Source organism: Miscanthus floridulus, chromosome 1, assembly GCF_019320115.1.
Source record: "Miscanthus floridulus cultivar M001 chromosome 1, ASM1932011v1, whole genome shotgun sequence".
NCBI lineage: Eukaryota > Viridiplantae > Streptophyta > Magnoliopsida > Poales > Poaceae > Miscanthus > Miscanthus floridulus.
This window is the reverse complement of record NC_089580.1, coordinates 16,743,026-16,765,861: the sequence shown is the minus strand read 5'-3', so window position 1 is coordinate 16,765,861 and position 22,836 is coordinate 16,743,026. Positions and strand designations below refer to the sequence as shown.

Here is a 22,836-nt window from a genome sequence, read left to right as displayed (position 1 = left end):
AGCCTCAAATGAAAAAGTCCACGACCAAGACGACAAGCCGTCTTGCAATTGAAGGAGCTCCTGCTCCGACCACTCCAGAAGCATCAATCGACGATGGCCACCGGCTACTAAAATCCATGGGGTCGGTTTTAATCTTGCTAACCTTCTTCTCTTATTAGCTTGTTTATATTAACATTTTTGCATGTGTAAACTGTATTCCATGGTTATGATTTATGAATGAATGCAACTAAAATCCATGGTTCTGAATCATTTAGTTAAAATTTCAGATTATTATTGAATGTATGTGTGTGTAACGATTTACATAGTATGCTACAATGTTCATATTTATATTCTATGCTCTGAGGTTCAGATTATTGCAGCATGTTTTGGTGCATTTTATTTATGTTTGCATATTTCATATATAGTTGCAGATTTCATTCATATTTATTTGTTAATTGTCAGATTCACTATGAACGCAACTCAAGGCAGCGGGAGTAGCAGCCAACAAGATTCACAATCACTTCCACCATAAAATGAATCTGTTAATGATTCTGAGCCGATACAAATTGATGACGATAAGCCCGAAGACATGGACTTTGGCACTAAGAGAAAGCTGACTTCTGTTGTTTGGAATGATTTCAAGAAGGTCAAAGTATGTGGTACTGTAAAGGCTCAATGCCTTCATTGACACAAGCAGCTTGGAGGGAAAAGCACAAATGGCACAAGGCATCTACATGATCATTTGAAAATCTGCACACTTAAAAAGATCAAGCTGAAGGGTCAGCAGAAGCCACTTGAACAATCAGCCTTGACGTTCAGTTCCAAAGGAGGGAAAATATCAGTGGAGAATTACACATTTGATCCAGAAGTTGTTAGGAAGAAGTTTGCTGCCATGATTGTGCTGCATGAGTATCCTTATGTATTGTTGACCATGCTGGCTTTTGAAGGTTTGTGAGTGCACTACAGCCATTATTCAAGATGATGACTAGAAACACTATTAGGTAATATTTGGCAATACCTAGCTGTCATTGTTGTGTGTGTTTGCACTAAAGTTTTATTCTAAATTTTTTACCTTTTCTTGCTGTAATTTTTAGGAAGGATATTATAAATACATATGTGGAAGAAAAGAAAAAGGCACTATCCTACATGGCTGGAACTAAGTCAAGAGTCGTTATTACTACTGACTTGTGGACTTCGGATAACCAAAGAAGTGGGTACATGACTATTACAGCTCATTTCATAGATGATTCATGGGCACTTATAGACATTATCATGAGGTATTTCATCAAAAATTGATTTTATTTCTTGCTGCCATCATATTCAGTTTATTGCCTTGATAAAATATTGTTGTTGTCATGTATTTCCAGGTTTATCTATGTCCCAGCTCCACACACAGCTGAAGTTATCAGTGAAGTGCTCTATGAAGCATTGGTGGAGTGGAACTTAGATGAAAAGATCTTAACTTTGACTCTTGATAAGTGTAGCACTAATGATAAGGTAATCCTTGAACTTGTCAAGAAGATAGGCAAATCAAAGCTAATGTTGGATGGAAAACTGTTGCATATGCGTTGTGCTGCCCATATTCTAAACTTGATTGTGAGGGATGCATTCTGGACGATGTGGCATATATTATATGAGTAAATATTATATAAAGTTGGTGTATTGAACTACCTTGTGCATTAAGTACTTAACACATGTGCATTGAACTACTTTGCGCTATTGATGGCTTGATACGGGGATGGGGATCCCCGCGGGGATTAAATCCCCGAGCGGGGACAGGGATGGGGAAGAAATGCTCTCCATAAGCCTTCACATGGACAGGGGCGGAGAAATTTTTCCCCACGGGACGGGAATGGGCAGTATTCTCCATTGACATTTCAACTAACCTGCGCCTGTGTTGTTGCTGTAGTTTTTTCTAACGCCACGTGGTGCCACTGTTGTTTAGCTTGTTTAGTAACATGCAGTGTGTACTTAACTGATTTGGGTAATCTAGGCAGCATGTAAAGAACAACTTTCGGACTTGTTTAGCCTGTTCGTTGGTTAATTTCTAGATTGATAAGTCCGGTTGATACTGGTTTGTTATAAGAAAAAAATATTATACCATTACTGATAAGCTTTAGCTGAAACCAATGAGGTTGGAACTTGCGAGTGGGTACTATTATTAGTAGTTGTTGACACCGTTTTTTGCACGTGTCAAAATAATCGGAGTGGACCAATCGGCAAGGGGAAAGTTATTGAATACTTTGATAGCCAATAAAAGCCAGTTTGTAAAAATGGTTGCCGATAGTTGGTGATGATCGATGGAAAGGATGATTTGGACTCAGGCGTTGCCGATGAGGTTGGAGGAGTTGTTGTCGATGCCGATGAAGGAAGACTTGAAGACTATTGCCGATGAAGCAGGGAGTCTGCCGATGAAGGAAGACTTGAAGCCTACTGCCGATGAAATAGGGAGTATGCCGATGGAAAGGACAGTGAGATTTCCATCGTAATTGAGGCGGACAGGGAAATAGATAGGAGTTGATTTCCTTTTCTGTATTTGTTAGGTTATGATTCGTGTAAGAGTCACGTGTTTCCTTAGATATGGGATTGGTGTCCTAGTTGTGTTTGGTTGTGTCTCTTTAGATCAGGGTATAAATATGGAGTAAGAAGCAATGTAATAGAAATCAATCAATCAATATCAAAACCAACTTTTACTTCTACTTGCATCTACTTTTCGGCGACTTCGTCAATTTGCATATTTTTCTTTTTACGAGTTCTCATTGATTCGGCGAGCTGCATCGCTTCAGTGCGATCTTCGGCGATTCTCGAGTTCCGCGTGAACACCTCTTGGCCGTGGCTTCCGGGCGTATCGCTGTTGTCAGGACCAAAGTGTTCGTTTCTTCATCCTTGTCGATTAACAGGTCAAATCGACTGGCACGCTTTGGATATCGATTCGGGTATTAGCCCTTTGTGTTTGCAGATCACTTTTGCATCAACACATCTTTTGGCACGCCCGGTGGGACACTTCAACCAATATGTTCAACTCCGAGATCGATCCAGGGAACATTATCGCAGTATCAGAAGAAGATCTCAAGGAAGAACAGAGGCAGGCTATGGAAAAGGCTGTAGAAGAATACAAGCAGCTTTGTCTGAGATCGTTTAGCTTGAACAAGAGTGGACAAGTCATCCAGAAGCAAGATTTGCCGTTGCCTCGGCAGGTTACCTTTGACTCCAATCCTGGTAAACTTCAAGAGATGGTTAATTCTGCAGTAAATCATGCTTTGATTAATCATTCCAATGTGCTGTCCAATACTGTTCATAATGCTGTGGTTCGAACTCTCAAAGAAGGACAAGCGGCACCACATTACGTTGGGCCTGCCTATCATCAACCAGAGCCGGCATCTGTCAAAACTCCATCGGCTCCTTCGGCCGTTGTGGGTACAGAAGTTACTTCCCCTCCAGTATTGGCAGGTTCACCTAATATACAATCTACACCGATACAATCAGATCAGGTGTTACCAGGAGGGCGAGTTCAGCTTAATACAGATCTATCGGCATCAGCTATGTCAGGCCCTGTGTCTCAGAATAACCAGATTCCTACTAATTGGTGGGGATATGGCATGCCTCCAGAGTCATCTGCTTTCAATCCTAGATTACCTCAAGTATTTGATGCAGCAGCAGGAGCGCCTATATCATCGGCCGTTTCGCCGATGGCTCAAGTGCCTCCATATGCCGCAACTACTTCTGTACAACCAACTCCAGGAGGTTTCCAGATGTCTATGATTCAAACATTCAATTCAAGTCCATCGGCGAGCGTACTGCCGATGCAGCAGAAAGCCCCTGCTATGAGTCAAACTGGGGTTCAGTTCATGCCTCAAACCAGTTATAATTATCCAACAATATCAGCAAATTACCAGCCATCGGTAAGTTTTGTGCCGATGAGTTCTAATAATGATTGGTCAGGACAGTTACCTGTTCAACATACAGTTCAGCGAAATCAGCAGGTTGCAGGAATTCAACAAGGTCATATGCAAGCTGGTTTCCAGAATCAAACATCAGCAGCCCAGCCGATGAATCCTTTCCAACAAGTTAATGGACCACAAGTAGCGGCAAATATGCCGATTGCTGGAGATCGTGGGCCACAAAGATATGTGGAAGGATGTCAGCAGGCACCTCCTGTAGAAATTCAACCAGTTCGTCAGCAGGAGGCTGATGCTTTTTGGGCCGATAAGATAGCAGAGATTATGAAGGATCAGTTTGGGATAAAGCCCAAGGTCAATACTTATTCTTATCGGACCCCGTACCCTCCTGCATACGATTTAATTCCTCTCCCAAATTGATACAAGGTACCGGATTTCACTAAATTCTCTGGGCAAGATGATACATCGACAATGGAACATGTCAATCGCTTCATTATTCAATGTGGAGAGGCAGCTAACAGAGATGAATTAAGAGTTCGATTATTTTCATCATCTTTGTCTGGATCAGCATTTACATGGTTCATTTCATTACCACCAAATTCTATTATTACCTGGGTTGATCTAGAAAAACAATTCCACAAGTATTTCTTTGCTGGAATCCATGAAAAGAAGCTTACCGATTTAGTAAAATTAAGACAGCGTAATGATGAATCGGTAGAGAGCTTTGTACAAAGGCTACGAGATGTAAAAAATAAGTGCTACAGCCTGGTGCTGGATGATCGGCAGCTTGCCGATTTGGCTTTCCAAGGGTTATTGCCACATCTTAAGGACAGATATGCTTCTCAGGAGTTTGAAAGCCTCAGTCATCTTGTGCAAAGGATCTCTGATCAAGATACTAGGGTTTTTGAACCTAAAAAGAACTGGAGTAAAAAGGTATCATTTGTTGAAGAAGTAGGGGATTCTGACTCTGATGAAGAACCAGTTATCGGCTTAGCTGAGTGGGTTAAGAATAAAAAGCCAATATCATGTCCCTTTGGTCAAAAAGAGCCAGAAAAGTTTACTTTTGATATCACCAAGGCCGATAAAATATTTAATCTTCTGCTTCAAGAGGGCCAAATTAAGCTGTCACCTAATCACGTGATCCCATCGGCAGAAGAGTTGAAGAAGATTTTGTACTGCAAATGGCACAATGCAACTTCACACAGTACAAATGAGTGCAAGGTATTCAGGCAACAGTTACAATCGGCTATTGAATCTGGGAGAATTAAGTTTGGTACTTCCAAGACCCAGAAGCCGATGAAGATTGATCAACACCCTTTTCCGGCAAATATGTTGGATGCCAAAGGAAAGACCAAGGTATTGACGTCAGAGGCTGCTGAGAAAAACGCGTCAGTAGACCCCCAACATCGGATAACTACCGATGATGCAAAGAGTAAGGGTTTGCTAGGGGAAAGCAGTAGTTCCAAAAAACCTCCTCGACCTGGCATTGTGATTACTCATCGAAGGCAGCAGGAGGGTTGGCGTCAACGTAATAACCGATATCGGCAACAGCAAGAAATGAGACGTCAGGAAGAGTGGAATCGACATAAAGATCATTGGAGATGTCCGTTCTTCATCCATTGCTGGGAAGAAGGTATTAAATTGCCAACTGTTGAAAATTGCCCTGAATGTAATGGTTATTACAGAGTCAATCATTCAGAAAGGAGGTTTCAACGTAGTAATCAGGGTTTGTCTATCAACGAGCCGATCAGAGGCAGGGCATCAGTGCATGATCGGCTGGGGGGCAGACTTAGTGTACATGAGAGGCTTGGTAAACGCGCTGGATATTTTCCAAGGAATCAAGAGGAGCTTGAGGAAATGGCAAACGCAAGAGTTCCCGATGAGGAGATATTCTACAGGGACCCTAATATACGTCGCGTAGAACTAACTAGGACTTGTTATCAGCCGGTTTGGAAAACCAAGTTTCCTCGATGGTGCCCAGAGGGTCTGACAAAGACACAGAGAAGGAGGATGCAACGTGAGCGTCAGGAGGATTTATACCAGGAGGAAAATTCCTCCAATGAAAGGCCTGGTCATCAGCAGTGGCAGGTAAAACACAAAAATAAGGGTCCATCGGCAGATGTTAATATGGTATTCATGTTGCCGATGGAGTTTCTGGCACTATCTGATAATGAGGAAGAAGTTGTTTTCTCTGATCAAGTAGCTCAGCTAACGCTAGATCCAATGATGGCTGTTTTTGAGAAACCTACCGATGACGAGAGACAGCATCTTAAGGCTTTATTTGTGAAGGGCAGAGTTGATGGGCAGCCTGTGTCTAAGGTACTTATTGATGGAGGGGCTGCGATTAATATTATGCCTTATGTGATGTATCGGAAACTTGGTAAGGGAGATCAAGACTTGACCAAAACCGATATGATGTTGAAAGATTTCGAAGGCAATGTGTCACCGGCTAAAGGGGCAGTATGCGTTGAATTGACCATCGGCAGCAAAACCTTGCCGACGACGTTCTTTGTTATCAACGGCAAGGGTGCATATAATCTGCTTCTAGGGAGGGATTGGATTCATGCTAATTGTTGTGTTCCTTCTACAATGCATCAATGCCTCGTACAATGGATTAGAGATAAGATTGAAGTCGTCCCTGGTGATTCTTCTTATATCATCGCATCGGCAGAATCAGATACTTATGAGCGAACTAAATGCATATCAGGAGAAGCTTGGGAAAAAGAGTTCCTTAGAGTTGCTGATTATGAAATTCCACCGATCCAAGCAGTCGGTTCTGAAGAGGAGTTTTAATGGATAGGTTTGCCGATGATGGAAAATTAGGTCAAGGGTTCACATCGGCAGATGATTTGGTAGAAGTAGATATCGGTGATGGTGATAGGTCGAGGCCTACTTTTATTAGTGCTAAGTTAGATTCTAAGTGTAAGCAGCGAATAACAGATTTGTTAAAAGAATATAAAGATTGTTTTGCTTGGGATTATACTGAGATGCCTGGGTTAGACCGATCGATAGTTGAACATCGGTTACCTATCAAATCTGGATTTCGGCCACATCAGCAGCCAGCGCGCCGATGCAACCCTAATGTACTTCCTGACATTAAGGCCGAAATAACTAAATTAATTGAAGCAAAGTTTATTCGGCAATGTCGATACGCAGAGTGGATCTCTAATGTGGTTCCTGTTTATAAGAAAAATGGGAAACTTCGTGTTTGTATTGATTTCAGAAATCTCAACAAAGCCACACCGATGGATGGATATCCAATGCCGATTGCTGATTTGTTGATTGATGCTGCGGCTGGACATCAAATTATTAGCTTCATGGATGGTAATGCAGGTTACAATCAAATATTCATGGCTGAGGAGGATATTCCCAAGACTGCTTTCAGATGTCCAGGACATGTGGGGTTGTTCGAGTGGATAGTTATGACGTTTGGTTTGAAAAATGCCGGTGCTACTTATCAAAGGGCTATGAACTTTATTTTTCATGAGTACATCGGCACATTAGTGGAGATCTACATTGATGATGTAGTGATTAAGTCTGGAGATATCACAGCACATTTAGCCGATCTGCGAAAAATACTGGAGTGCACAAGGAGGCATGGATTGAAGATGAATCCTAATAAATGTGCATTTGGTGTATCGGCAGGACAATTCTTGGGTTTTATGGTGCATCAACGGGGCATTGAAATCAGTAGGAAGTCTATTGATGCAATTAACAAGGTGATTGCTCCTGCCAATAAGACTGAATTGCAATCTTTGATCGGCAAGATTAATTTCATTAGAAGATTCATATCTAATCTGTCGGGTAAGATCAAGGCTTTCAGCCCACTACTTAAATTAAAAGCTGATCAGGAATTTGTATGGGGAGTTGAACAGCAATTAGCCCTTGATGAAATTAAGAAATATTTATCAAATCCTCCAGTGCTAGTTCCACCTCAACATGGGAAGCCTTTCAGGTTGTATTTGTCAGCTGATGATGCAGTTATCGGTTCAGCTCTTATTCAAGAATTTGAAGGGAAAGAACGTGTTATTTATTATTTGAGCAGAAGATTAGTGGATGCCGAGACGAGGTATTCGGCTATCGAGAATTGTGTCTGTGCTTATACTTTTCTTGTATCAAATTAAGGCATTATTTGTTATCTGCCGAATGTACGGTCATATGCAAAGACGATGTGGTCAAGTACATGTTGTCGATGCCGATGTTAAGTGGTAGAATCGGCAAATGGATTTTAGCATTATCAGAATTTGAACTGCGCTACAAATCAACTAAGGCAGTTAAAGGGCAAGTGATGGCTGATTTTGTTACTCAGCATTGTAACACGGTGGATTCTCTGGGGATTGCTCTCTGGACACTTTTCTTCGATGGGTCCACATGTGGTGAAGGAGCAGGTATCGGCATTGTGTTAATTTCACCTCAAGGAAAGAAGTATGAGTTTTCATTGCCGATTGTTGCTACAGCGACAAATAATCAAGCTGAATACCAAGCCTTGATAAAGGGGTTAGAATTGCTGAAGGAGATACGTGCCGATGTTGTTGAAATCTTTGGTGACTCTATGCTAGTTATAAATCAATTGGCTGGAATTTATGAATGCCGAAGTGAAGCCTTGATTTCGTATTATGAAAGGTGTTTGCAATTATTGAAAGGATTTAGAGATTTTCGTCTTGAACATATCTCTCGATTGCATAATGAGGAAGCTAATCGACTAGCTCAGCATGCTTCAGGGTATCAGACCATTCAGGAAGTGCTAACATCGGCAGTTGATACCGATGACTGGAGGAAAGAGATTGTCGATTATTTAAAGGATCCAGGTAGAAAGGTTGAGAGACGTGTAAGGTTCCAAGCTACCAAATATGTGCTCCTCGATGATGAATTATATTATCGAACTATAGATGGAGTTTTACTCAGGTGTGTTAGCAATGATGAGTTGAAAAACTTGATGGGTGAAATTCATGAAGGGGTATGTGGGGCACATCAATCGGCTTTCAAGATGAAATGGATGATCAGAAGGAATGGGTACTATTGGCCGACTATTCTTGAAGATTGTTTTAAATATTTTAAGGGATGTCAGGGGTGTCAAAAGTTTGGTAATATTCAAAGAGCGCCTGCATCGGCTATGAATCCTATAATCAAACCATGGCCGTTCCGGGGATGGGCTATTGATCTCATTGGTCAGATTTATCCGCCATCGAGTAAAGGACATAAATTTATTCTGGTTGCTACCGATTATTTCACAAAGTGGGTTGAGGCAATTCCTCTAAAAAAGGTGACATCGGTCAATATGATTGATTTTGTGAAAGAGCATATTGTTTACCGATTTGGTATTCCTCAGACTATCACTACCGATCAGGGTACTATGTTTACATCGGGAGAATTTGATGAGTTTGCTGTAGGTATGGGAATTAAAATTTTAAATTCTTCTCCATATTATGCTCAAGCTAATGGTCAAGCTGAGGCTTCTAACAAAGGGATCATCAAACTCATTAAGCGCAAAATTGAAGAGAATCCTAGGAGGTGGCATACAGTATTAAATGAAGCCTTGTGGTCATGTCGGATGTCATGCCATGGTGCAACCAAAGTAACGCCTTATCAGTTAGTATATGGACACGATGCAGTGTTGCCTTGGGAAATTAAGGTTGGCTCTAGACGAATACGTTCTCAAAATCAGCTGACAGCCGATGAGTATAATACTCTTATGAAAGATGAGTTGGAAGATGTGGCGGGTCATCGGTTAAGGGCTTTAGTTAGTATTGAAGAAAATAAGAAAAGAGTAGCTAGATGGTATGACAAGAAGGTGAAAGTAAAAGAGTTTGCCGATGGAGATCTGGTCTGGAAATTGATTTTACCGATTGGGACTAAAAGTTCAAAGTTTGGAAAGTGGTCTCCTAATTGGGAATGTCCATATCGGATAAATCAGTCTATTCCTGGTAATGCATATATTTTAGAAACCCTCGAAGGGGTTGTGTTTCCCAGAGCGTTAAATGGAAAATATTTAAAGAAATATTACCCTAGTATCTGGACAGATGCATAAAAGTATAAGTGCCGATAACAGTACTATCGGCTAGAATTATGCAAGGGTATCAATGTCTCATAAAGTGCCGATACAATAAATAAGATTACACGTTCAGCAAGGATTGGATAGCTAATATCGCACGCAGGCGAATCTGGTCGGCTTCTTCCATTTCTTTGATATCGTCATCGGCAGCACCCTCCACAGGCTTGAGTTTCTTCTTCATGGCTAAAGCTTTGCGAGCTTGGATATCTCTTTCTTGCTGAAGGGCTTTGACGGCATTGGGTAGCTGGCTTTCTTCTTGTTGAGCATGAGTTAAGGCTGCATCGATTTCTTTCAATTCAGCCAATAGAGCTGCCTTCCTTGCCGATAGATCCAAGATTTTCTGCTTAAGTGCAGCACCCGAAGTCTGCAAGTTGACGATGCCCTTGTGCTTCTCATCAGCGATTTGTTTCAGTTGTAGCATCTCTCCTTTAAGTTGAGCTTGAGCTGCTCTATCGGCAATGCGCTGAGCAGCCCGTTGATATTGTAGTTGACGGCTTTCTAAGTGAGCTGCTGGGAAGAGTATTTCTTCAACATCGGCAGGGACCTGGCCACGAATTGTTTTGAAAATTGCCTTTGCGGGGTCCGAGTCATCTACCAGTTGGGCGGTACTTTGCTGTAGCAAGTTCAGGAGGGTTTCCAACTTGGATTTAGTCTCTGCCGATATTGTTCCCAGTGCAAGGGAAGAACTTGTTTCCTCTCCATCGTTGTCAGAAATGTCAATGGCAAAGGAAAATAGGCTGTTCGGGGAATCTTGTTCCTGAAAGAAAGACAAGGAGATCAATCAAGGGTAAGTATGAGTATTGTAAAATTAGATAGGTTGATCGGTTTACCTGTTTCAAGGCAATTTCCTGTGCTTGACTGGAGGAAGCCACCTGGAGTATGTCGTGTGGATCGGCTGAACTTGCCGATGGGATATCCTCTGTGACTTCATCGGTGGTGGGTTCTTGAGGTATGATGACCGATGACATTGGGGCAGATGTAGGGATCGGCATAGACCTTTGATGTTTTGGTTGTGCTTCAGTATCTGTTGAAGCTTTGCGCTTTGCTTGGACATCGGCAACGATTGGCTGGGGGGCATCGACACTTGTTGGTTGTGAAGCTTGGGCATCTGGTACGTTTGCCGATGTACCCAATTGTTGCTGTAAAACAAGTGTGAGATATGATATTTAACAGATAAATGTAAAGTCAAGAAGCTACCTCTGAAGGAGTGGTGCTTGATATCGGCGGAATTGCCGATGATGATCCAGTCGTGGCTCTTACCCCCTGATGATTAAGGTTAATATAGTTTGTGATCGGCATAAGTGAAAATAAACAAGGTTGTTACCTTAAAGGCTTTGACCAAGGTTGTAGCAGCGGCCGATGGAGTAGCCCTGGATGTAGCCAATTTGGACTTAAAAGTGATGGTCTTGGTACGAATCTTCTGGTGGGTCAAAGCAGCTAAGGTGGGAGCGTTGTAGCCGATCGGCGATGTTGGGGAAATAGGCCGGAGGTTGAAGGGTTTCCCACTTTTGCTCACCGATGGTGCTGGGTGGTTAACCTGTTACAAGGGAGTCAGTTATTGATAAATGAAAGGAAAAGCAGAAGGGAGTTCAAGGAAACTTACCGCGTCGTCAGGGATGGCATATTCAGAATCAATCATGTGCCGATATGTGTGAGCAGAAGTCGAGAACAGTTGCTCTTTCCACTCTCGCCACCATTGCTTGTATGACTCGGTGATGAAAGATATTGGTGTCCAGGTGGATATATCAACATCTGTGGTATCGGCATCAGGAGAAAGTTGTACTACCTTGTTCCAGTCTGTTCCGCAGGTGATTGTTTCCCTGGGTTTGATCACATCGGCAAAGCAGAGTTTGATTGGCAGTTGCCCAAAAGCTAATTGGCGGGATACTGCCGATGGGTTGTAAAATTCATATGTAATGTTGGTGTTTTTCCCGCTGCCGAATGTGTTTACTGGAATTGCCCTGGGAGTGATGATAGCCATCATGAGCTCATTATCTTGATTCAGAGTGTCATCGGCAAAGTTGAAAAGAAGGGGGAATCTGTTTTCTTCGTCGATATAAGGCACCCAGGCCCTATGATCACGAGAAAGACCATTATAGAAGCTTTGAAAGAATCTGCCGATTTGGTCTTCGTTGGCTTCTGTTCCAGGAAGAACAATTATGGCTTCACCAAAATTGAGGGGTGAGCGTGTTGCCGATTCATTATCCCCGAGCACATAATCTTCAGCAATTTCTCGTGGGAATTGTTGAGCAAAAAAGTCCCATTGCAAGCGTTTGTGCATATGGGCATTCAGCCACATGTTGATGAACCACCACGGGCCTCCTAGGTTGCCGATGGGTTCGCCAAGCAGAAGTTTCTGAGACACTTGGTGAAGAAGATGATAAGTGGAGCTCAGAAGGTATCGGCCAAGAGGAAACCTTACGCCATTAGCCAGAAGTTCAGCTGCAGGGAGGAAGGCGTTGGTTGGTCCTACTGATCGACCACAGAAGATAAATTTTTCTAACCACATATTCAGGAATGTGGCATGTTCCCTCTGGCTAGGTGTCCCGGTTTTCTGGTACTCTTGAATGTATCCTGTCCAACCGCCGATGTTACGGGTATTCACTCTATATTCAGGCTTTCTACCAAAGATGGAGCCTTCATCGGCAGTTGAGATGTCCAAGCCAGTAAGCATGTGGACATCGGCAAGGGTAGGGGTAGCTGGGCCATGTCCAAACATAAAAGTATTGGTCGTATCTGACCAGAAATAAGCAGCTGCAATCATTATTGATTCATTTTTCTGCATATCGGCAATAGAGAGCCTGATACATTGGTCTAACTTTCGCTCTGCCCAGTATACTTGCATCGATCTATTGACCCTCAAATACCAATCTTTCCACCCTTTGGTGGTTTTAGGCCAAGATCGGAATGTGTCTTTCCACAAGTTCAGGGAGAAATTTTGGGCTCTAAAAGGGATTCTGTTAACCTCTGCGTTGATCAGATCGGTTGGATCTGGGTTGCCCATCGGTCCAAGGCATTGGACGTGTGGCTGATCGGTTGGGATAATTAATTTGTTGCGCAGTTCCTAGGGTTATGGAATCCAGAAGACAGAAGAAAGGAAAAATCACCAACTGAATAAATTTACAAAAAGATCAAAGTAAAAGGTAATGGAAGTGAAGCGAACCGCGGGGACGTCGAAGTTGATGGCCATTGTCTTGAGGAAGGTGGAGATATGAGCTGGGAACTTGAAGTTAGCGCCGAAGAAGGGTTCTTGTTGGTTGAGGTTGCGCGGTTGTTCGTCGGAGTCGCCGCCGGAGAGAGAGAATGCCAAGGATTGGAGGCTGAAGATAGAAAATGAGGGTTTCGGAGAAATCTATTTATAAGCCGCCCAGAATAAGGGTATTTTGGACTTATCTCTATGACGCGCGCATATAGGTCAAGGCGGTGCAGAGGGATATGGTAACTATTCGCGCGATAATCAGGGGATTGTACAGATGAGTTGATAACAAATCAAGTTTTGGCTTGGAGAATGAGTTACGGTAATTGGGCAAAGGCAAGCGTTATCTGGAGTGAATTTCGGAGCATTAATGGTTTTATACTCCGAAATTGGGGGGCATGTGTTGACACCGTTTTTTGCACGTGTCAAAATAATCGGAGTGGACCAATCGGCAAGGGGAAAGTTATTGAATACTTTGATAGCCAATAAAAGCCAGTTTGTAAAAATGGTTGCCGATAGTTGGTGATGATCGATGGAAAGGATGATTTGGACTCAGGCGTTGCCGATGAGGTTGGAGGAGTTGTTGTCGATGCCGATGAAGGAAGACTTGAAGACTATTGCCGATGAAGCAGGGAGTCTGCCGATGAAGGAAGACTTGAAGCCTACTGCCGATGAAATAGGGAGTATGCCGATGGAAAGGACAGTGAGATTTCCATCGTAATTGAGGCGGACAGGGAAATAGATAGGAGTTGATTTCCTTTTCTGTATTTGTTAGGTTATGATTCGTGTAAGAGTCACGTGTTTCCTTAGATATGGGATTGGTGTCCTAGTTGTGTTTGGTTGTGTCTCTTTAGATCAGGGTATAAATATGGAGTAAGGAGCAATGTAATAGAAATCAATCAATCAATATCAAAACCAACTTTTACTTCTACTTGCATCTACTTTTCGGCGACTTCGTCAATTTGCATATTTTTCTTTTTACGAGTTCTCATTGATTCGGCGAGCTGCATCGCTTCAGTGCGATCTTCGGCGATTCTCGAGTTCCGCGTGAACACCTCTTGGCCGTGGCTTCCGGGCGTATCGCTGTTGTCAGGATCAAAGTGTTCGTTTCTTCATCCTTGTCGATTAACAGGTCAAATCGACTGGCACGCTTTGGATATCGATTCGGGTATTAGCCCTTTGTGTTTGCAGATCACTTTTGCATCAACAGTAGTGAAAACGCAGCATGGCACGTACGGATGGACGTGAAGCGCGGCCGTAAAACCAGGATGGATGTGATTAACTCGTCCAGTCCAAGCGGTTACAGCTAGAGGGAGATTATACTAATAATCTATCCGTTCCGTCACCGTCAGCTTGTGCGTAGCGTCCCGTCCAGCACTCCAGCAGCTCAGCGCTGCAGCTGACAGTGACCGGCCGCAGGAAGCAGCCGGCACTGGGCCAGTGGATAACGTCGACCTACAGCTGCGTGCAAAGCTGCGGTGGCCGTTTCATCGTGGTCTTGGCGTGCTCGTTTTCGCTGTTTCTTCTCTTGGGAAAGGTTGGTTCTACTAATGATTGCTTTATTTATTTGGGCCTCGTTTAGATTGTGAAAAAATTTCAACCCGATAAGTAGTAGCATTTTTGGCTTATTTGACAAATATTATCTAATCGTGGACTAACTAGGCTCAAAAGATTCATCTCGTGATTTCGAATTAAACTGTGTAATTAGTTATTTTTTTTACCTACATTTAATACTCCATGCAAGTGACTAAAAATTGATGTGTCGAAGAGAGAATAAAAAAACTTATTTAGATGGCATGTAAACAAGGCCTTGATTTATTTGGGGGCGTGGCCCGCGTGATTTCCTTTCTCGGGGATCGGATGGGGACGTCTGGGGCCTTCCACTCTGGGGACATGGGCATGTGACCGGCACGTGCACGCTCGTGCGCCCCATCCGGCTCGGCTGCGCAGCTTGCTGGGAAACCGAGGCGGGCGCTGCGCTGGGCACCCCCTCCGGCGAGTTCTAGAGCGACGAAAGAAGATTTTTTTTTTAATTTTAACCTTTTTAATATAATTTTAAATCTAACACTGTCGTTTTTTTAAAAACTAACACTTTTGGCCGTGTTTATTGTTCTGGCGTGGTCAAATGACTGTGCCGCGCCATGCATGGTGGCGCGGTAGAGGGCTGACGTGGCGTGGGCTGGCCTGGGGGACCGATGACGTGACAGGTCTTGCCGCGCCACCGACCTTGGCGCGGTAGTGCCGCGCCCTGATCCGTGGTGCGGCTGGACCAAATATAAACCGCGTGCGAGCCCGCCCGCCCGCACGCACCCCTGCCCTGCCCGCCCGCCCGAACGCCGCCGCCGGCCACACGTGCCCCGCCGCCAGCGCCCTGCCTGCGGCCGCACGCGCCCGCGCCCGCCCGGCCTCGACCGCTCGCCCACGCCGCGCCCGGCCACTCCCGCCGCGCAGCGCCCTAGCCGGCCGTGCCACGAACGCCGACGCGTCAAGGCCGTCCGCTCCTAAGGTACCTCCCTCTCGATTTCATATTTTTTATTATTATCTAGTATAGTTAGTATTTTTTGTATCCCTATGGTACCCCTTTGTATCCCTACGGTACTCCCTTTGTATCTCTACGGTACCCCCACGTGCCCTGGCAATCCTCGAGCGGCCGGCGCAGAAGCAAAAGAGTTGATGATGGTCTGCTAGTGCTAGCATTTCTAGAAGTGTGTAGGGGCATCGAGGCTATTTTCATTGAGTATTAGTGTCTTTGCGATATCTTAGAACGACTTTTGTTATGTGACGGAGGAAGTACCCCTTCCATCCTAAATAAATGCACGTCTCGCTTCCTGAAGTTAATTTTTTTAAAAAAATTGACTAAATTTATATAATAGCGTACTAATATTTATGATACATAATAGGTACTATTACATTAAGCATGGAGTATACTTTCGTAATAAACTTATTAGGAGATACAAATATTGATATCGTTTTTTTAGTTTTGATCAAACTTAAACATATTTGACTACTCGAGAAGCAAGATGTGTATTTATTTTGAGACGGAGAGATTACTTATAATTTTAGAACCAAAGTTTTATATGGATTGATTATGTATTTATTATCTAGTATAGTTAGGATTTTGGGTTTAGGGATTTAGGCTAGTTAGGTTAGTGAATTTGTTTGTGATTTGTTTGTGAACTTACTAATGTTAACTTGAATTTTATTAATTTAAATATTCTAACGCTTTGTTTATCAATTTGTAACAGGATGGCGCCTCTCACGCAGCACTCATTGTACCTCATTCTTAAGGTGGAGTACGACGACCAGCACCGAGGACGCATCTTGAGTGACAACGACGCAGAGGTGTCCTTGCCTCCTTTGAGGCTCCGCACTCACACCAGGGCGTATCAGTGGGACGAGCGTTATACGCTGTATATACGGCGTGCCGACTTCCTCGAGCTTATCCGTGTTGTCTACCACGGTCTTCCGCCTCTTGACCCAGCACTACTTACTACAGCTATAGACAGATGCGAGTGCATTCTTTATACGTAAACTTTCTTGTAACAAATTAGAGGCAACTAACAGTCGTTCTATTCTTATAATAGGTGGAGGCCTGAGACCCACACGTTCCATCTACCTTGTGGCGAGATGACCTTGACGTTGCAGGACGTGAAGGCTATTTTAGAGCTTCGGTTGGGGGGACTTCCAGTGATAGGGATAGTTGACAACGATCACTAGAGGGAGCTAGTGGCTCAGTTTACTGGCTTTCTTCCATCGGACGACGATGCTTCTAAGAAAAATAAGTGAGTAATTCAAACCTATTTAATACTTGCATTGCTTTACAGCTGGCATCGGGTCTCATTTTCTTTGATCAATTACAGGAAAAGTTCTGGTGTTTTGTCGTCCTGGATCACAGAGCACTTTGAGTACTTGGACTCACAAGCTGAGGAGGCACAGATCGATAGGTTCGCTCGAGTGTGGCTCTGGCACTTTCTTGGTGCTTTCCTCTTCCTAGACGCCTCGGGCAACACCATCAGCTGAATCTTCCTTGACATACTTCGTCAGCCATGGGAGAACATAGCGGGGTACAGCTGGGGCAGCGCAGTCCTAGCATGGACGTATCAATAGCTATGTGTTCCCTGCCATCGCATCTTAGGACATGCGATGGGGGTTGCTCCTACCTACTCCAAGTTTGGTGTTGGGAACGATTGCCCATTGGGAGGCCCCTTAATAATGGTTTACCGGTAAGTACTTTGGTTCATTATATTCTTCCATGCAGTTAGATATGATGAGATTATTTGTTGCTAATTCATTATCGTGTTCAATACAACGATGGAACGGGCATAATACACTTCCTACAGCTCTGTATATCTGGACGGAAGCACAGTTAGTTAGAGAAAATGCGTGGCGCAAGTACAGGGAGTATACGGACGGTCTCGACATCCTAACACAGCACCAGGTTACACTCTCTATACTATCATAGCAGTGTCTTCTTCGATGTACACTATATCACAACCTAACACAATTATGAAATTTCAGGTGTTTTAGTGTCCTTGGGATTCTCCGGAGCTCTAGGGCTATCTGAGTCCTGTCACTAGGAACGAGTCACACGAGTATCGCTGCGACGTCCCTCTTATTTTCTTCCATGTGGTCGAGATTCACTTGTCCATCCGGGTCTGCAGACAGTTTAGAAGAATGACAGGCTGTCCACCACCGCTTTACTCCACCAATCAAGCATTGCACGGGTGCGTTATCGATTAATAACAATGTTATAATTCAGAGGTGTGTTTGGTACAACTAACATCGTTTTGTTGCAGGTTTAACCGCAGGAAGAGGTACAAGACTAAGGATTGGCGCATGACACGCAGCTCGTACATCCATTTGTGGCAGACCAGGGTACCACATGCGGTCCTTGCGGGTCCTCCACATGACCAGCACACCTTCGATGAGTACCTGCGGTGGCTTCATAGGTCTACGAGGACACATATCAAGCCCCCGTACACTGACATGGCGATTGACGAGGACTCGGAGGAAGATGTTATCGAAGATGTGTACGACGTTATCACTAGAGAAGACACACAACTACAGAGAGCTCCGCTTCAAAGATACGTGTTAAGATATTTGAATGGTACAATTTGTTATCCTTTTGGTATTAAGTATGTGTACTAAAACTGTCCAACCGTGTTTCTGTACCCAGGCGACATAATTGTCAAGGCTGTTCAACGAAGCAGCGTTCCGGCTTCACGAGTCTAGAGGGCAGGGGCCAGGCGTTCTCGCGGCTTTTGTGGAGGTAAACATAAACTTGTCCGTTTCGAAAATATTTTTTTAGTGTATATACGTTTGGGTAATGAACTAACTTTAACGTCTATTTATGCAGAAGGTAAAGAAGAGCTGTAGGAAGCTAGCTCAGAAGTTGAGCTGCATGGACACTCCTTATAAGAAACCGTCACTCCCCGCGTGGTCGGGTGGCATATCTTCAGCCTCTTCGAGGACACCAGCCAGCTCTTCTTAGCTGATGACGCAGGGTGCCACTTCCACGGTACGTACACCACCACATCATAGCGCTAGGAAGGACCCTGCAACCGAGGACGAGGAGGAGGACGATGACGACAACGACGAACCCCCAGGCTTCCGCGGACAGCACGACCAGTGGGACGAATGGCCGCAGGACGAGATCGCCATGTGTCAGCTAGGTGGTGCCCCGTTTGACACCCAAGGAGCCTCACAGGTACTAATAAAGATAGTTTGTTTCAATACGTAAGCTCCACGAACTAACGATCATAAAGAATTATAAGTAATCGTGCATATCATATACCTGCAGGGTACGAGCTGTACGCACCGTCGACGCGACCATACCGACATTGGCTACACTCTCAATATGTTGCCAATAAATCCGAAGAGACAGAGGAGTCCGAGAGATCCTTACACTCCTGAGTCTTAGTTTGTTAGGTCAAACGAATATTGGCATCCGAAACTTACGGGGTTATTTGGTTATGTTATATCAAACTTATGTTAAAACAATAAATATATTATGTGGCAGCTTGTCAACTTGCTTCTTATTCGTTTCTTTGAGTCATGGCAGCACTGCCGGCGAGATTAAGTACCCTGCGTTCGGGAACCGGCAGTCCTGGTGTATCTAGACGCCGATGGCAATTTTTTTGTAATTGATTAGTTAAAATAGTGCATAACCGTATTATGAAAGACGAAAAACTAATCATTGGTTTATCAAATTCTCTATTCGGTCGTGAAAAAAACTCAACAAAATACGGGCGCGACGCGTTTCGATTCATCCATCCAGGTAGCCCGGACCGGCGGCAGGCGCAGCGGCCAGGTGGTGTGGCTGTTCGTGCGGTATATTTGGTCCAGCCGCGCCACGCAACAGGGCACGGCACTGCCACGCCAAGGTCGGTGGCGCGGCAGGACCTGCCACGTTATCGGTCCTCAGGCCGGCCCACGCCGCGTCAGCCCTCTGTCGCGCCACCATGCATGGCGCGGCACAGGTATTTGGCGGCGTCATGGCAATAGGCGTGGCCAAAAGTATTAGTTTTAAAAAAAACCCGACAGTGTTAGATTTAAAATTATATTAAAAAAAGATTAAAATTAAAAAAAAATTCCGAATGAACATGTGAGACGGTGATGGGGCGAGACATTCTGTAGATCACTAGATCCGCGGGGATACTATTTTAATTAATTTTACTTGTTTTCCGCGAGGGCGCAGATGCGCAACCAAAAACCAAACCAGACACCGCCCACAGCATATATGTGGTCGACATCCCACGGTAACTCCCTGAGATGGGCGCTGACCGCACCGGCACCGCTGCGATTGAGACGAAGATAGAGGCGGCGCCGTGCCAATGCCATCCTGCTATGCTGAGGTACGTATATGCGTGCACTTTAGCCGGGCCAAACGAAGCAATGGGCACGGCCAGGATAGTGAAGGACCAAAGGAATGGGGGCACAATCATATAATTCATGATATATGTCTATAATATATATTAGAGAGGTGGGATTTTTTCTGAGTTTACAAGACGTGCACCATCCAAAGCCCTTGTTTGACATTATGGAGACATCAATCATATCATCAGCCCTCAGTAACCGCAATACATCTTCCAAGAACTTTGGCTCGTGGACCAAAGGAATGGAGCAGAATCACATAATCCATACTCCAGTTGCAATATTGGAGAGGTGGAAAATTTCCAAGCTTGCAAGACGTGCATCATCTAAACCCTTGTTCGGCATTATGAGACACCAATCGCACCATCAGTCCTTAGGGCGTCCTCAATGGCCTTTACAATTCGATAGCTCAGATCAAATAAAATATGAAAGAAATCTAGAGTACGATGAGAGGACAGTAAAAAGGAGAGGAGAGCAGAGACACAGATAGCATTGAAGACTGTGCGAGCTAAGCGCTTGAGAACTATCTAGCGCTTTGCTTTTCTACACACTCTCTCTTCACCGATGAATAAAATACGTTTCTAGCGATTTGTCCTCCCGTTGGACACGCTTTAGTACTCTCTCTATTCTGTTTTACAAGGCGCGCACAAATATCGAGATTCAAACTTTAAAATCTTTGATCAATAATTTAGTTACTTTTTTATTTTAAATTATAAGTTACTAGGACTCTTTTGCTACATTATTTTGTTATGCATCTGAATAAAATAATATGTCTAGATATATAACAAAATGGATGAACTAAAAAAGTCAAAGCGATTTATAATTTAAAATAGAAGAAGTAGCAATTTTAATTATTATACTATGAACTTTATATAGTTAGATCGGTGATAAATGTACTATCCAAATACATAAATTTTTTAGATATAAATAATATAATATAACATAACATAAATAAATGACTAAAGTGTAGTTTGGGACATCGTGTCATATAGAGACGTGCCTTATAAAAGAGAACGGAGATACTACCACAATACGTCTTGGGGACCAAAGGAACAGAGTAGAATCACATAATTCATTATCTACCTGCAATATTGGAGAGGTAGGAATTTTCTAGGCTTGCAAACGTGCATAATCCAAGCCGTTGTTTGACATTACGGGGACACCAATCGTTTCACAAATGCTCAGTAACAACAATATATGGAGACACCAATCGTATCATAAGGTCCTCTAAACTTTAGTCACCTAAATTAAGTCTCTTTTAGTCACTTTAGAGCCGAACAAGAACTCTGACTCGTGGACCAAAGGGAGGGACCAGAATTTGCATGCAATACTGGAGAGATGAATTTTTTTGGCTTGCAAGATGTGCATCAATATTATGGAAACAACAACCGTACCATCAATCCTTGGTAGCAACATCACATCTCCTAAGAACTTTGGCTCGTGGACAAAAGAAACGGAGCAGAACCACATAATTCATGATTTACCTGCAATATAGGAGAGGTGGAAATTTTCAAGGTGCATCATCCAAGCCCTTATTTGACATTATGGAGACACCGATTGTACCATCAATAATCCTCGGTAATAGTAGTAGATCTCCTAAGAACTTTGGCTCCTGGACCAAACGAATCGAGTAGAATCAGATAATTCATGACCCACCCGTAATATTGGAGAGGTGAAAACTTTCCATGCTTGCAAGATGTACATCTTCTTAGGCCTTGTTTGACATTATGGATACACCAACCCTACTCGTATCATCAATCCTCAGCAATAGGAGTACGTCTCCTAAGAACTTTGGCTTATGGACCAAAGGAATGAAGCACAATCAAATATCTCATGACCCGCCTCCAAATAATGCTCTGACACGGGCGTCCACCCTTTATCCGGAAGTTGCGCGCCCATACACCTGCCTCACTGCCACTGTCTTTCCCTGTGACTCGCTCCTACTCACGACGTGCATGCCCGCCGGACGCCCCATTCCTGCGCTGTGCTCCATCCTACGCCACGCCGCGCGCCCCATCTCCTCCCTCATCCCCACCACTCACCCACACACGCACCACCACATCCGCCCCCCATGTCATTGCTGCCCGGTCGGCCGACTTCGATGGGGTACGTGCTGTCGGCAGTGGCGAGGCTGTTGGAGCAGCCCACGGCGTCAAGGGCGGCCTGGGAGACGGCTCTCCTCGTGGGGCCGCTCTGGGCGGCTGTAAGGTCGAGATGGCGGACTAGAGGGGGGTGAATAGTTCTTTCTAAAATTAATCGTGTCAGCTTATCAAAATAAATGCAGAATTAAAACTATCGGTCTAGCCAAGACTACACTCCTCTATCTATGTTCTCTTGCACCTTGCAAAGATTCTAATTAAGCAATTAAGGTGTCGGGCTAGCTAGAGCTCACCTAATCAATTCTCGAAGCAAGGTCACACAAACCTATGCCACTAGTACTTTAACCAATGGGAAGCTCCTACACATGCTAGTAAGCAAAAGCACAAAGCCAACTAAGCTCACTAGCAATGCTCAATAACAAGGCAACCAATGCTAAATTAGAGAGCGTAAATACTTAGCTATACAAACTAAGCAAAGTGACTAACAATGTTACACAAACTAAATTAGTCACGCAAGGGAGCTACTTTTATGCTACACAAGTAAGAAGGTAACTAGTGAGCTATACAAGCAAACTAATTACAAGAGCAACTACACAAGCACAATGTATATAAAGTAATTATAAGCTTGTGTAACGAGGATGCAAACCAATGTGAAGAATAAAGTTGACACGGTGATTTTTCTCTCGAGGTTCACGTGCTTACCAACACGCTAGTCCCCATTGTGTCGACCGCTCACTT

At 43.9% G+C, this 22,836-nt stretch overlaps 1 long non-coding RNA gene across 1 annotated transcript; it reads right to left on the bottom strand.

Annotated features, from left to right (window-relative positions):
• Positions 1-10,941: 10,941 nt before the first annotated feature.
• LOC136474364 (uncharacterized) lies at positions 10,942-11,591 on the bottom strand. Its single transcript, XR_010762909.1, has 3 exons — positions 11,534-11,591; positions 11,128-11,467; positions 10,942-11,069 (listed from the first exon to the last, which is right to left on the bottom strand). It is a non-coding gene; the product is annotated as an uncharacterized lncRNA (long non-coding RNA).
• Positions 11,592-22,836: the final 11,245 nt, after the last annotated feature.